At 31.8% G+C, this 15255-nt stretch overlaps 1 protein-coding gene across 7 annotated transcripts in view; it reads right to left on the bottom strand.

Moving 5' to 3' along the window:
- Positions 1-15023, bottom strand: part of LOC129804572 (uncharacterized) — a 120839-nt gene extending 105816 nt beyond the window's left edge. For all 7 annotated transcript variants that reach the window (XM_055851990.1, XM_055851999.1, XM_055852010.1 and 4 more), the window contains exon 1: positions 14042-15023. The gene's annotated coding sequence lies outside the window, so the exon portion shown is untranslated. The remainder of the gene's footprint in view (positions 1-14041) is intronic.
- Between the last annotated feature and the right edge of the window lie 232 nt (positions 15024-15255).

The raw sequence follows: 15255 nt of genomic DNA, 5'->3' as shown, positions 1-15255 counted from the left end.
TTAGAATTCCCAGTCAGTGCTAAAGTCAATGATGTCATTATTTTATAGAACAATTTCTTCACAATTTCCGCTTCACAGTATGAATAAAGCCTAAAGGTACTTCAGCACATAGGGTGACAAAAAGGTCACATCTCTCAATTTCTCTGCTGGTTTATCAACAAAGAGAGCATTCACAAAAGGAGTCGTGCGGGTTATTCAATGAAATTGACGTTGTGATTTTAAATGGAATGACGATATACTGTGTGAATTATAGATATTATATATCTCTACTTCACAGTTCCAATGCTCCTTTTGTAGGCAAATGATTCCTATTCAGTGTTCCAGATCTGTCACTCGACATTTCAAATTACCACTTCTGTACACATAACTCTGGAATTGTCTCATCGTTGCTCTCAGGGCTAAAATGTTCTCTTCCGTGCGAAAAAAATAGAACAATTCTCAGCTGTGAATTAAACATAAAATTGAGCATCAAGGTTTGATGTACTCCGTGATCTCTTGTGAAGGGGAATGAATAAAATTAGAATGATATCGATTAGTAATTGTGATCCAAAAATAGAATATCTAAGTTTTTTTTTAAATGTTTTGTATTGCACATATATATATTTCGAATACGTCACACTTTTGTCCTTTCAATATTTAATTATTTATAGATTTAAAAAGCTTTTATTAAAATTTTAATATTCTCTTTTTGATAAATAGAAATTGATTGACACTTTTGTGACCATTATTAAAATATAGTTTAATAAATCATTTCAAGAGTTAAAAATAAAACAAAAAAATTCGGATCAACATATTACGACTCTACAAACAACTGTCACACTTTTAGAAAGATTAATTTACTTTTAAACTAAAAATGATTTGAACAGGTTTGAAGCTCAACTCTTTACATGACAGAAAAGAAACAAAAAAGGTTTTGCAGATAAAAATTTTCTTAGGAATATTATTACTTATCTAAATGAAAAAGTAAAAGATTTTTTTTAATTAAGAATTTTAGAATTTGTTTTATTTTATACTTAAAAAAATGACAATACCTCACAAGTTTTCGAAATGCTCGAACTCATGATTTAAATGCTCTGCCGAAGAAAAAACATTGCACCTTGTATCTGTTTTAATAAAGTTCTTTAGATGTTCACCTAATGGGAAAAGGTAAAATGTTCACGAGTTCGAGCATTTCACAAAGGTTTCTCCACTTTGCAACTTGATTTTTATATTCACCGGTTTACAACCAATTAGAACCGATTCATAAAGAACAAAAAAAGATTGCCTGCAAGCACTTGAGAGTAATAAAATTGAGTTTCGGACAAAAATTAGTTATCGGTTCATAAACGGTTCATTGCCGATTAATAACCGATTGCTACTAATACAGACTTGTCAGAGAATCGAAGACCTTTCTAATGAATCCAAACATGATCCTATTCAATTGAAAATACGTCCTGTAAAGTCTTTTTAACTTTGGACTTTCAAAATCGTTTTTAGGAATTATTCAACGATATTTTTGTAGGGTAAGTGTGCCAAATTTCGGCATAGTTGCATGCAAGCGTCAAAGTCTCAAGTTTGAAATGTAATATTTTAAATTCAAATTGATTTTTTTATTCTTTCTTCTTAAAGAGTGTTGCTTGAAAACTTGTAAAGAGTTTACCGTCTTTATTTACTCTAAAATCACTCTTAATACATTTTAAAATAAATAAAAATATATACATAGCTGTGGTACCCTATTTCGGCCACCTTCATTCTCATAGTTCCTTGCCCTTCGGGAATTATTCCAATGTCTTTTTCACGTCATCTCGTTTGTCGAAGCTACATTTTTTGTTATTCTTTTGCATTGTATAGTCTCTAGAGTACATAAAATTTAAAAGTTCATGGAAATTCGAAGAACAAAAAAGGTGGCCGAAATTGCAAGCTGGCCGGAATTTGGCACACTTACCCTATATGTACGAAATGTTCGCCGTATCTGGTTGAAAAAATCGCACGATTCATTTTCGACTAACCCCAAAAGCGTGGTTTTGGTTGGGAAAGGAAAAAATAGAGAGAAAAATTAATGTTATGTTAATGATCGTTGGGTCGACTCCATGACCCAGGTGAGGGAGCTATATGAAGACCCAACATTGTTATCTCAAATCGTTTTGCCTCTAGGTTTGATAAATAGCCAAACGGACAGATTGAGACCCAGGGTGTGAATCTAAGTATTGAGACCTCCCAGAAATGATCATTCAGAAAATGAATCATACCGCTCTCAAACGGAATGGAGGAAGGAGTATTATTATTAATCGTATCAAGATATTGTATTACAAGGTAATCATTTTTACAATATCAATTCTCGTATAGTGGAAGAATCTGCTAAATCCATTGTAGACTATCCAGAGTGCCTTACAGTGGTATGGATGCTTCTTTGAAATGAAAATGGTCTAAATCAAACATTTAAATATTTGAATCGGGCGGGACTCGAACTCACAACTATGAAAATCGAGTCAGAGATCTCATCCACCCAAGAGCCAACGATCTTACTTATTGCGCCACTGAGATCCCCGAGGAAGGAATGAGTTATTGGATTAGATGAGATTAAATTTCAGTTTAATTAATGTCTTTTAGATCTACAGATCTTTTCTTAAGACTGTATTTATGTTATTTCCGTTACTTCAATAGATAATTGCGATAGTTCAGTAATTGGGGAGAATAAGAGATTCTGTAAAGTTTTGTTTACTGCTTTAATGGATATTAAACGAAGGTACTGCTTCAATAGAAAAGGTTTTATACCATCTATCACAAATGAGCACGAAAAGTAAAAAAAAATAAAGTACCCCTTCTTGATACTCTACTGTATACTGTATTACTGGTGTCATACTGATAGTGTTTTATTTTTCAATCAACTTAAAATAATTTACTTTTCTGAAATGGCCATGTGGTTTTAAGGAGTACTCCCACTCTTCAATTCCTCAATTCATAGTAATGCCATCTAATTCACTTAATTCGTGATATGCAAAACCTAGAAATCCGTAGGATAGATGATGTCTAATGGATCCCAAATTTGTATTATATAGAGGATATGGGCCAATGTGTATGGATTTCAATTCAGTCTGACAGGAAAAGATGAGATTTCACTAAATCTTTTTCACGCAATTTGTTAGTCTGTGTGGTGCTGGTAGATTTTCCGCATTTATTTCTTTGTGAATTCGATGCTAGAGAGAGTGCGAATATGTCACTCGGAAAAAAGATTGAATACGATTATCTGCCTTTTCATGTTCCGGGTTGCGAAGGCTAGGATTTTCCCTTTTTTCCTTCAATGATAAGAAAATTCAATACAATGAGGTCTCCTATGTTCATTTTCATGCAATATAGAGATGGATATTATGGAATTGTGAATGGCACTCTGCCACTGGAATACAATTATCTTTAACCTACTTTTTCGGTAATTAAATCATTTTCGTTCATTGTCTGGGTTGATGCCATGAAATATGATGAAAATTGTCTAGCGTATGCACAGAAAATTCATCGAAGGGCTTATCCAAATGCTTTTGGATGAGGGAGGAATATAGATTGAAAATGGATGGAGTTATAGTGTGGGAAATGAATATAGCATCATTAATGTGATTCTCAGAAACTCATCTTGGTACACAGACGCACAATTCACTTAAGATAAACGAGAAGAAAGAAAAGTAGAAGATGAGATATTGCAGAGTGATTCACTTGGCCTTTTGTTGCTCTCTAATGCTGTATACCTACCTATATCAGAATGTGCTTAAGATAACAAGCACATTACGAAAGAATATTTCTTCAACTTCTTTCGCAAACACTATAGATTCTTATAAATGATTATGTCCTAGATTAGAGACAATAATAGAGATATCATGATTTCTTCAATTAAAACTTTCTAGGAATTGATTTCAAAATCAACTTTCTCGCATTGAGAAAAGTTTCTCTATTAATTTCTTCAACTTTTCTCAAAGATATGTCCTTATATTAAAACTAATAGTTATCATAATTTAATTATAATTACCCAAAAATTTACACAGGGATAAAGAACTATTGTGACTTAATTTGCAAATTAATTACATTAATTTGCACCATGTACTTAATTGCTCATTTCGCAATTTAAATTTTGCGAACTTTCCTTTTTTAATAGCATTATCTTCAATTAAAATAGAGTATTAGATAACTTTCTAAAAAATAAAAAAAGTCAACCATAATCATATTTTATCGAAATTCATATAAAACAAATTTTCGAATATAATTTATTAAAATAACAATATTTGAAGTATAAAAAATGGTTTTATATTCAAAACAATTCTCAATGTTAAGTAGTGTATACAAGTTTGCTAGTCACAAATTCAGCAATTATAAAATAAAGCTATTTGCCAATTGTTGTCTCTCGCAAATAAAACGAAACAGTTACTAAATTTTCATTTAACAACGAATGATGACAAATAAACAATATCTAATTCACAGAAAGAATATGAAACTTAGTGTATATGAAAATTTCGCGAAACTCTTCTTTTCCATATCTCAGTCGCGTAATACAATAAATTTTGAATTAAAGTCACGATGGAAATTCTAGACATTCTTTTGGAGAGAAGATTACATTTTTCCCAGAAGATTTGTCTTCCTCCTTTTTCTTTGATGTCTTATTCATTCATTCTTATAGACAGAAGAAAGCTTTCAGATGAAATTTTGTTACAATTTCAACTTCTGCGATTTGAACTGAAACCCAACTTTGTCTACTCGTGGTTCTAACTGTGCAAGAAAACATTCTGACTCAATTTAATCCCGCTGCTTTAAAAGAATGATTTTCGAGTTATCGTACTGCTGTTTCTTTCCAATTATGATTTCCTACAAATGCTTCATTTGGATTGATTTCAAATTTTGTACGATATTACTTGATCTAACGGTTTTAGATGTCAAAAATTCTTAACTCCATCGAATTTCTTGATACAAAGTAGAACGTCTAATTCCAATTCTTAAAAGGACCTCAGCTAACTCAAACATTAAACTCTTTGGAACATCACGATATTGTATGAGCGCATCTAAAGTCGCTAAAAGTAATGGCTTCTGCACTCCACAAAAGTTTATGTCCATATTGAAGCAAACTGTCTACACTTCTTGTATAGGAAAAATTATCAAATAAGGATAAAAAATTTTTCTAGTCTGTAGAGACCAGAGAACTCGAAAAATCGATTTTCAAAATTTTATTGTCGAATACCTCAACGGTATCAACCGTTTTTGTTTTTTCAAAAATAGCGGTATCAACGTTAACTTCGAAATACCGTTTCACGGTATTTCAAGGTCAAAGTCTAAAAGGTTCTTAGAGAGCGCATTTATCAGGTGAATGGGGTCATGTTTCGGCTCGTTGGAAAGGTCTTCGCTTTTCGACAAAATTGAATCCGATCCAATCAGTTTTGCACCGCCAATAAACCGGTTCATAATCGATAACTAATTTTTATTCGAAATTCAATTGGGGCAAGTGTGCCAAATTTCGACATAGTTGCATGCAAGTCTCAAGTTTGAAATGTAATATCTTTAATAGAAATTGATTCGAGGAACAAAAAGGGTGGCCGAAATTGCAAGCTGGCCGGAATTTGGCACACTTATCCTATATTAGTCCTAAGTTATTTTGGGCAATATTTTGAATGATTTATAAATCCGTTTATAAATCACTCAATAATAATCAATTTTATTACTCTTAAAATTATTTTGTGGGATCTTTGAAGTGATTTACAAACCGGTTTAAATCGGTTGAGAACCGGTAAACGGTAAATGATGCGAGAGGGCTTTTGAGGGATAGCATCTAAGTCACGAGTTCGAGCACTTCGCAAAGCCTGGGACGCTTTGCCACCCCTTTTAAATAAAATCTTAGTATGTTGTAGTTGAACCTTAGCTGTTTATAGTAATATCTCCTCTTTCATCTTCCTTGATTCGAAAAAAATCGTAAAAAGAAATTTTTACATTCAAGTTTCGATCTTTACACTTTTCTATAATGAAGTCCTATTTTTTAGTTTGTTTTTCTAAGCAATTCAACCGTACCAAATATTTGTAACTGATTTTGTTAAAATTTTACTCTAATATTTTATTTGTCGTGTGAAAAATTTAAAATCGGTCAAAATCAGTGAGAAGCCTTGTTAAGATAGCCCTATTCTAGCCTTGTTCTTTAAAGGCAACGTCGAAGTTTTGGCAAATCAGAATGCCTAAGATTGGGAACTCTATTTTGAGTGTGAATAAGGATCGTATAGAAGCAATTCATTCCATTTCTACTCATAATCGAATATGCATGCGCTTCGTTGCAAGCATTCTAAAGTTGTGTGTAAAAAATCTCAACTACCATAAACTTATCTTGATTTACAAATGGTTTTTCTTTAAAATTTGTTCTGCAGTGATAATAAAAAAAAATAATCCTTTACAGAGATCTTATATGAAATTTTATGTCAATTCAACTGTACGTCTGAAGTTGAGAGCTTTGAGAACTGCACATTATTCGAAACTTTATTCTCATGTTATTTAAAGAAACAATAAACAAATCTAACTACTTTTGCAGAGAATGTTTTCGTTAGTGGTTTTGTCAGTTCCGTAATTTAAGAGAATTTCCCCATTGGGCAATAAATTTATAATTGAAAATTTCCAAAACCTTGCTGAAATCCGTCTCGGAACTTGTTTATTTTACTGTGAAAAAGACAAGTCAAATTGAACTTGTGTAAAATAAAATAATTTGTCCCATTAAACCCATATCAATAAAGAAAATCATAAGGTGAAATTGGGTCAAATTGAGACATATATTATATAATAAAATTCTCATTTGTAAGTATCTTGACAAGGGAAAATAATTAAACCAATAAAACCCATATTCACTGTTATTGAACAGTTGTGGGGTAATTTTAATGAGCTACTATTTATTTTAACTTCCTTAGTGTTTATTTTCTTCTCATTTTGATGAGTGTTTAAGTTGTGTTTTTTCGCAGTATTAAAGTTTTTCAATATTTTCCTTAAGTAATTAAGAAAGTTCTAAAGCGTTGATTTTTATTTTATAAAGTTTAGTTAGAAGTATCAAAAATACTGCCAAAAGTTATTGTACAATTTATTATGACCACACAATGCAGCGAAACGTGACGTGAATTTAAAGATTTGGCGTTATTGTATATTGCACACTCACATAATTTCGCTATTAAATGTTAACATAAAGCATAAATGACACGTTTCTGCGAAGTTTGATGATGTATTATAAAGATATCAAGACAGTCCCATATTCATAGAGCGATATACCTATAATATACATTATATATATATTGAACTTTTTTTGTTAAGAAGAATCGTCGTAAATATACCACATACTCGAATTTATGACCTTGATTATGATGTACACAGGAGAGTAGTAAAAGAAAAAGACACAACCAAGACATTTTGGGCTTTTCTGCTGATGAAACACTCCCGAAAAATCTCATAAATTTTGATTATTTCACCAATTTTTTTCCTTCCTCTCTCATCGCAATACTCGAAACAACATTGATAGAAGTTTCTGAGACCAGACACTGTTTTTCTGCATACTTGGCACAATTTTCACATGGGGCTACGTGCTTGGTTAGACATGGCACCATCAACTTCATCCAAACCAATCCCACAAAGTTGTCATTTTAATGACCGAGATGTTTTATACATTTTGTGGTAATTCATGTTTGTATAAACATAAACAAATCCACAAAAAAATCTGCACAATGTTTGCTTTCTAAAGCTCAAAGTAATCCTCAGTTTCTTCCGCATATGTAAATTTTAAAGAGAATATATTTTCACATCATAAGAGACCTCAACAAATTATATTAAAAATTTCAATACTGCACAATTTAATTCCAAATTGTTGACAGAATGCCAAGAGGATTCTAAAGAGAACAATCACTTGAAACGCATATTTACACGAAGAGGAAGAATTGAAAGATAAACTAAACATAAATCTTCCTATAAATCGAAAGATTCAAGAATTTTTGTCCCAAATCTTCTGTAAATTTTATCGATAAATGAAATTGCATATGCCAAATTTTTTTAATGGTTTAAAATTTAAATGTTGAAGAAGGGATACATTATTCAAATTTTCATAAATACATCAAAAGAAAAGTTAGAGTGTCTTATATAGAAATATATATTTTCCGTAATAATTTTTCAGCATTTAATTTTTTCTTACACGGTTTTATAAATAACTTCGCAATCACAATGCATTTCCACTAATATAAAAGATCATTTGGAACAATTCTTATAGAATCATTTTTCAAAAGTTTTCTATGCTATTGATTTAAGTATCAAGAAGACAGTTGATAATGCAGCACAAACTTTGCACTTTGTTTTAGGTTACGAAAAAAAGAGGTAGTCCTTATAAGAACCATCTGAGAGAAGAAGATTGATGTCTCTATGGCTTAGTTTTAAAGTTTAAAACAGTCTTCAAATCCTTTCCCTCGTCATTTCCTCGGGTCATCTACAGATATATAAGACATCTTCTTGAACCAAGAGACGAAGAGAAGTTGAAAAGAGGAAAAGAAAACCCTAATCGAAATCAGTTGGTTATGGGATTCTGAATAAAAAGTTACTCTTTTTATTTCCAGTCACGTTTCACAATGTATCCATTGACTTAATTAATAATCCTATTCAGGTGTACAAAATACTAATTATTGTCTCATAAAGAAGGGTCTCCTGAAAAAAAATAGAAAAAGGAATATAGGATTACAAACATTTGAAAACTATAATAGAGTTACATGAACGTGACGCAATAAAATCTATTCAATTGACCTTTTTCCACAGCATTTTCACAGAAAGATCAATAATTTAGAAATGGTGTATTGAATAGGATGTTCAATACATTCAAAATGAGATGTAAACCTATATGAAAAATTAAATTTAAAAGTATATTAACTTAATATAAATTTATTTAATGAAATAAAAATTGTTAACAATCTAAGAATTTGCTTCATAAAATTGATAAAGAAGATAGCGAAATGAAAAGACTTCTGGACGATATTTGGGTTTATGAACTTTATTGAATAGACTTGATAGGCTAGACCAAATGCAACTGAATAATTGTGGAAACCATTAAGGTTTAATTTAGCATTAACATTATTTTCCCCATTTTCCCAAGGAAACTTCGTGCAAAAATTATTTTGGTCACGTCTTTTTTCAGAATTTATTGTCAATCAAATTTGATTTTCTTTAACGTTCATTATTTGTTAAGGTGATACTAAAACATCACACCTTAGCAAATTACTCCCACAAATTCTATCTTGAACTAAAGAGATTATTTTGAAAATTGAATTAAATTGAAATATTCGTATGACTGCATTTATATACTGCATATTACTGAAATGTACAGAACCCGGCAAAAGTGACCCAATGTTTTGCAGATCTGTATAAAAATTAAATATTTCATGATCTAATTCTTATATCACCTTCAACTTTTTTTCCTTGAAAGCTCTATTCTAAAGCTACTAAATTAACTCTTTTATCAAAGATGATGCATTGAGTCACTTTTACCGGTACTGTCCAAATACCACTTTTCGATCCTATATTTTACTTTTCGCACAATTTACGTAAATCAAGGTGTAATATAATGGCTTCTGAGTTTTATAAGTCCTATTTGCATGATCACTTCCGGTGTTTTCTCACATATAACCACAATAAAGACATTTTCAACCAAACAGCAGCATATAGAGAAAGTAAACAAAAACACATTTTACTTTACAAAATGTCTACCAAACATGGCGTAGGCCATATAATCAGTGACTAGACTGGACTGCACGCCCGTGCTTCATCTTGCTATAAAATTAAGCAATTGAGAAATTATTCCAAGATCGTTACTAAAAATACATCGATTCTAGTCGAAAAATTCACTATTAGCGAGGTATACACAATTGCCTAACCTACAAAATCGCTTAAAGACCCTTAGCCTAACCAAGGATTAGTTTCAGAAGTCGAGACTTTTATAAAATTTTATAAGCATATTGGGATATTCAGTGAATCTTGAAATTTTAGACCAAAAACGACCGATACGGGCATGGAAACGTTTAACTATTGTCCGATAATATAAAAATAATCATATGGAAAGGAAAAAATGTAAAAAGGTGTCAAAAGTTCAAAGGCTTAGTCGAGTTTTAAATAACTTGAATTAAGGTTTGTGTTTTTAAATGCTGAATTCCTTAATAACTCTTATCTATGAGCTGCTTTGCTAATAAGGGAAGTGAAGCTTGTATCGATTGTGAAGAAGGTAATATAAAGATGAAAATAATTCACGAATAGTATTGACTTTTAGTTCTTTCGAGCAATAATTAATATACGTAAAGAAGCAAATAGACTTTTTATCCAACAATTGGTTTTTATGAAAAATCACTTTAACCAAAACTCAATTATATTTTAATTCTATTTATCTTTTTCTATTTAATTTTAAGTTTCTTTTATAGAAAGATTCACTGGAAGTATTTGCAAATCATCAAAAAGTTTAAATGAAGAAAAGTTGTACTTTGATGAAAAGTTGTATCATGCAAATTTGTGACTTTCATTTTCTGAATTTGGTGAAGAACTTGACATATAGTTTTTGACTGGGTGAAAGTGGTGTAGTTTCACTAGCGTATGTCTTAAAAAAAATAGATAAGTTTATTAAGAATGTAACATATATGATATTTCAACTCCTTAGATCACCTAGTAATGTATGTAGGTCATATTAGGTGAGATTCTTAATAATCTCACCTACTATAATCCTAACAAAATTTCATGTCGTCCGATCGAGCTCAAACTTGGCCAAAATATGTTTCAGCACTTCCTGATCACGAATATATATGTGGCTAAGTTACGTTCCCGGCCGGCCGCTCATTGGAGCTTAATAGCTCCTAAACTAAAAAAGATATCGACTTGCGGTTTTCGGCAAAGGTTATATATCGGGTGAAAATTGCAACTTGGTGCATTGACCCCCCACCCCCACCCCTCCTTCCGCCATTTTGAATACCCCCCTTTTTTTGTTTTCTCGATAGCTCAGCCCATATGGCATCGATCGGGCTCAAATTTCAGTATATTATAGCTGGGCCTTAGGGCTTTCCATCAATACCAAACTTAAGGTCCCCCGACCCCCCTGACCCGAGCTATAAGGGTCCAAAAAAATTTCTTAAAATGGCCATAACTCCGGTTCTAATTATCAGATTTTAAAAAGTGAGGGCTTTTTGGAAAGCTCTCGTGAAATGCCACTTCCCCTTCTAACATCACAAGTTCATAAATCCACCGCTAGGGGCGTTATTTTTAAAAAGAAGATTTTTCAATTTTCTAAATTAAATAACTCAAAAATTCCATTGTGCATCGGGCTGAAATTTTAGTATGTTGTAGCCGTTGATTATACCTATCAAAGCACTTTCAGATGGAAGTTCAAAAAGTCACCACAGGTGGCGCTGTGATAGCGTCAAAATTCATCGAAATTCAAAGTCACTTTTCTCAAAAACGGCATTGTGCAAGTTAATGAAATTTTAGTATGAAAAAATTGATTTTTCCCATAATAATGCTTTGAAACCACTCAGATGCCAATTTGACTACTTCTTCTCGACCAAGACACTTAAAATAGGGTTTTAAATGGAAAGTCTCACAAAATACAACAATTCTTTGATATAGTTGAAGTTCATCAAATGAACACTTGGGGCGCTCTGGTCGAAAAAACGAGTTCAGAAACAAACAACCTCGATTATCTCGGTTTCTGATTAATCGATGAGATCAAATTCTACGGCAAAATTATAGAGAACATTCTGGTCTACATTTCACCCATATATCACTTTTCTGTCACTCCATCCAAATCTTTGATATTTTGGTTTAAATACAAAATTTGTATAATTTCACGAATTTGATTCAAAATAACTGAATGGCGTACCCCAACTTCAGCTCTAAATCGAATTTTCATGCACTCCGAGCTAGCTTACATTAAGAATGTCACCTACATAAGCCGGTTAGGATTATCTGTCCCTTTTAGTGGAATTATGGAAAATTTTCTAAGTTTTTTTTTGACGTTATGCTGTTTCCATTAATCAGTCCAGTTATTGACAATTCTAAAAATAGAGACTTTGGAACTTCGGGGAACCACCTCCATAAGTCAACCCAAAGACCGTAAATATATACCATTTATACCCCCATTATCTTCCCCTCCAAAACCATGTATTTTTGGATTGCTCGAAAACTCATCACGCGATTATCATTCCTAAAACCGATTTTGAAAGCAAGAAGTCTAACTAGGTTGCGCATTTTGCAACCGAAGGGATTCATGTGACAGCTCGTTGAAAAAGTTTTAGAATATCTAACAAGACTAAGCAGATTCCAATCAGTTCCGAAATGGAACCGGTAATAAACTGATAATAAGCAATTTTTATTTGAAGATCATTTCAACGCTTACATTCCTTACTATGCTATCTCAAAATGATAACTTTTCAGGAGAGCCATTTGAAGTTGGCGATTTCCTGTATAATTTTTTTCGAAAAAATGAGATATCTCGTTATCCGGACGTCGGATGACCACCAAACTTTCACCATTTGTAGATCCCGATTCCATGAACAACATATCTCTCGTTGTAATAAAATACTTAGAATAGTAGAAGTAATAAAAGACTTAGAATAGTATGGAATGGAGCCGTCGAATTTTATTACTCCCGAGCTATTTTGGACGATTTTTCTAGTATAATTTATAAGTCGGTTCAATTCAGTTGTTAACCGGTAATTTTTAAATGATGAGAAAGTTTTTTATAACATCGAAGTTACGAGATCGAACATTTCAAAGTTTATATCAATTTAGCAAAAAAAAATTAGTAAAACTGCCTCACAAACCTCTATAATAACAATTTTTTTCTAAAAGGACAAAAAATTACTGCAACCTTTTGATTACTTAAACATATTTTAGTAAGATAGTTGATATATACGATAAATACCACTTAAAATGAAAATTGTAGATTTTTATTTTCTAAAAGTAACAAAATTAGGGGGAAATTAAGAATGTAAAATATGTCTTTTCCTAATATTTGCAGAATTACAGGATAATACTTCTAATCAATTTTGCATTATTTACTGGCTAAAATGTAACATTTTATATGTGCCATTTTAACTTTTTAAAACCATATTTTTTATTAGTGAAAAATGTTTATACCACAAAAATATTATCTCACAAAAGAAAAGACATTTTTTGGGTGTAATTGCAAAAGTTGTAGGGCAATGTTATGTCTCAAATCACAACTATATCGCACAAAACTCCCTAAAGAACTTTTGTTTTAAGTAAAAGAACATGAGATTTTATGTGTCTTAAAGGACGAAGATTTCTATTCGTTACCAAAAACTTTTCTCAAAATCGATAAAAAATCATTTATTACAACTTAGAACAGCGGTCACCAAAAGTATGTACGGCCAGTATTTTAGCCGTAAGATTAAATTTCAACTAAAGACTTTGTTTGAAATGATAAAACTTTAGAAATTAGGATTAGAGTTAAGCCAATTTATGTGATTTTTAAGATTGCTTATTTATAAATTCTTGTGAAAAGCATCTATTGTCTATCTTTTTCCAATCTAAGTTGTAAGCCTTGACTTTTTTTATTATACTCAACAAATACAAGGAAAACTAAAATTCAATTTCCGAGTGCCATGGGCATGACCCAATGGAAGAAGGTAATCTTGAGAGGGAAAGTGGAAAAAATTGGGGAAATGGTGCTAGAAAGGGTAAAATAGTAAGAGGATCAGAAAGAAAAACCAACAAGAAAAAGGATTTTCCGGGATCTTTTGCTCCATGTCTTATTTTCAACACCTTTTCCGTCGTTCTTATTCACCTTTACTTTTCGTGTAAAATAGTACGTATAAGGTTTTTTGATTTCACGCACAAAGCTTTTCCCTTCCAACAACACTTTTGTGGGTGACATTCTTATCTTAAAATTTCTAGAGCCTTTCACCACAATCACAGAGATTTCGTGGTATGAAATGGATGGCGAGAAGAGGTGCTTTTCACAGATATAACCAACAAATGCTGGTGAAGTAGTCCAAAAGAGGTGATATGTTGAAAGAGAGTGACTAAAAAATTGTACCTTTTCTGCATTTGACGACTTGTAAATTCCATAAAGTGGCGAAGAATATTCCAAGAGTGGCATAATAATCCAATAAATTGTTATTTTATTCCAAAACATTATGTAACGAGAAAATTCTCCGTATTCTTGTACACCATTTCACATTCAATTCCCTCTTGCACAAATCTTTCTCGCCTTCTCACCAAAACCCCCACAATCACTTCATTGAGGAGGAATCTCGTCTTCCCTATAGATTTTCCTTCACAGATTTCTTTCTAAGACTCTTTTTTTTTTGCTTTCCGTAAGAAAAATAAATTTCCGTTACTGTAAACTCAAATATGCATTGCGAAACACGAAGCTTATAAATTGAATTAACTTTTCTTCGCGCCAAGGAAAGATGATTCCTCCCTTCGAGACACACAGTTTTTTTTTTATTTCACGAATTAGGGAGAAATCTCAATTGAAATTGAGATTTGTGAGCAAGTAATTGATGTAATTGACTTGCTATAGCCACCAAAAATGCTCAAAAAATTGTTTTTTTTTCTTGTTCGGTTAGCAGGAACTTCTCTACATTCGTATATCACTTCCAGGACATTAATTCTTTATTCACAATTTCTCTTTTTTTTAAATCATATCGCACTTTTTCTTGAGTTACTTCAAGTACAGGTTGTATAACTTGTTATTACTTGATGATTTTTTTTTAATTTTAAATTTTTTTCGTTCTCCCTTGTGTCTTATAACGGCGAAACCACTTTAATTACATAACCACATTAATTCCATTAAACATGCTATATACACGCTGCAACTTTACGGAATATCTTTTTTTCAATAAATTCTTCTATACACAGGTATGATTAATTAGTAATTTGTTTTTGAATAGTTAGATATTTAGTACATAATTAAATATATGTATATAATTTATTGTTAATGAAGAAGGGAGGATTTAAAGTGTACGCGCGAGTCTCAACACAACGAACTTCTATTTGGCACTGAACACTGATAGAAGTAAATTTCATACCTCAGTTGGTGGGTGGAAAAAAGACGGAGAAAAACCATGAACACATTTCCCTCCTTTTGGATGATATCGTGAAATCGCATGCGTCCGGTTCATCACAGACACTCCAACATTTATTACATTTTCTATACTAGAAGAGATGGCGTTCTAACTCACTATATATCGTGACTTGATATTGCATTTCAATTGGAATTATATACATATATATGTGGTGTAGGAT

The sequence above is a fragment of the Phlebotomus papatasi genome, chromosome 1 (genome assembly GCF_024763615.1).
Source record: "Phlebotomus papatasi isolate M1 chromosome 1, Ppap_2.1, whole genome shotgun sequence".
In the NCBI taxonomy this organism is placed as follows: domain Eukaryota; kingdom Metazoa; phylum Arthropoda; class Insecta; order Diptera; family Psychodidae; genus Phlebotomus; species Phlebotomus papatasi.
This window is presented reverse-complemented; position numbering and strand designations above follow the sequence as displayed.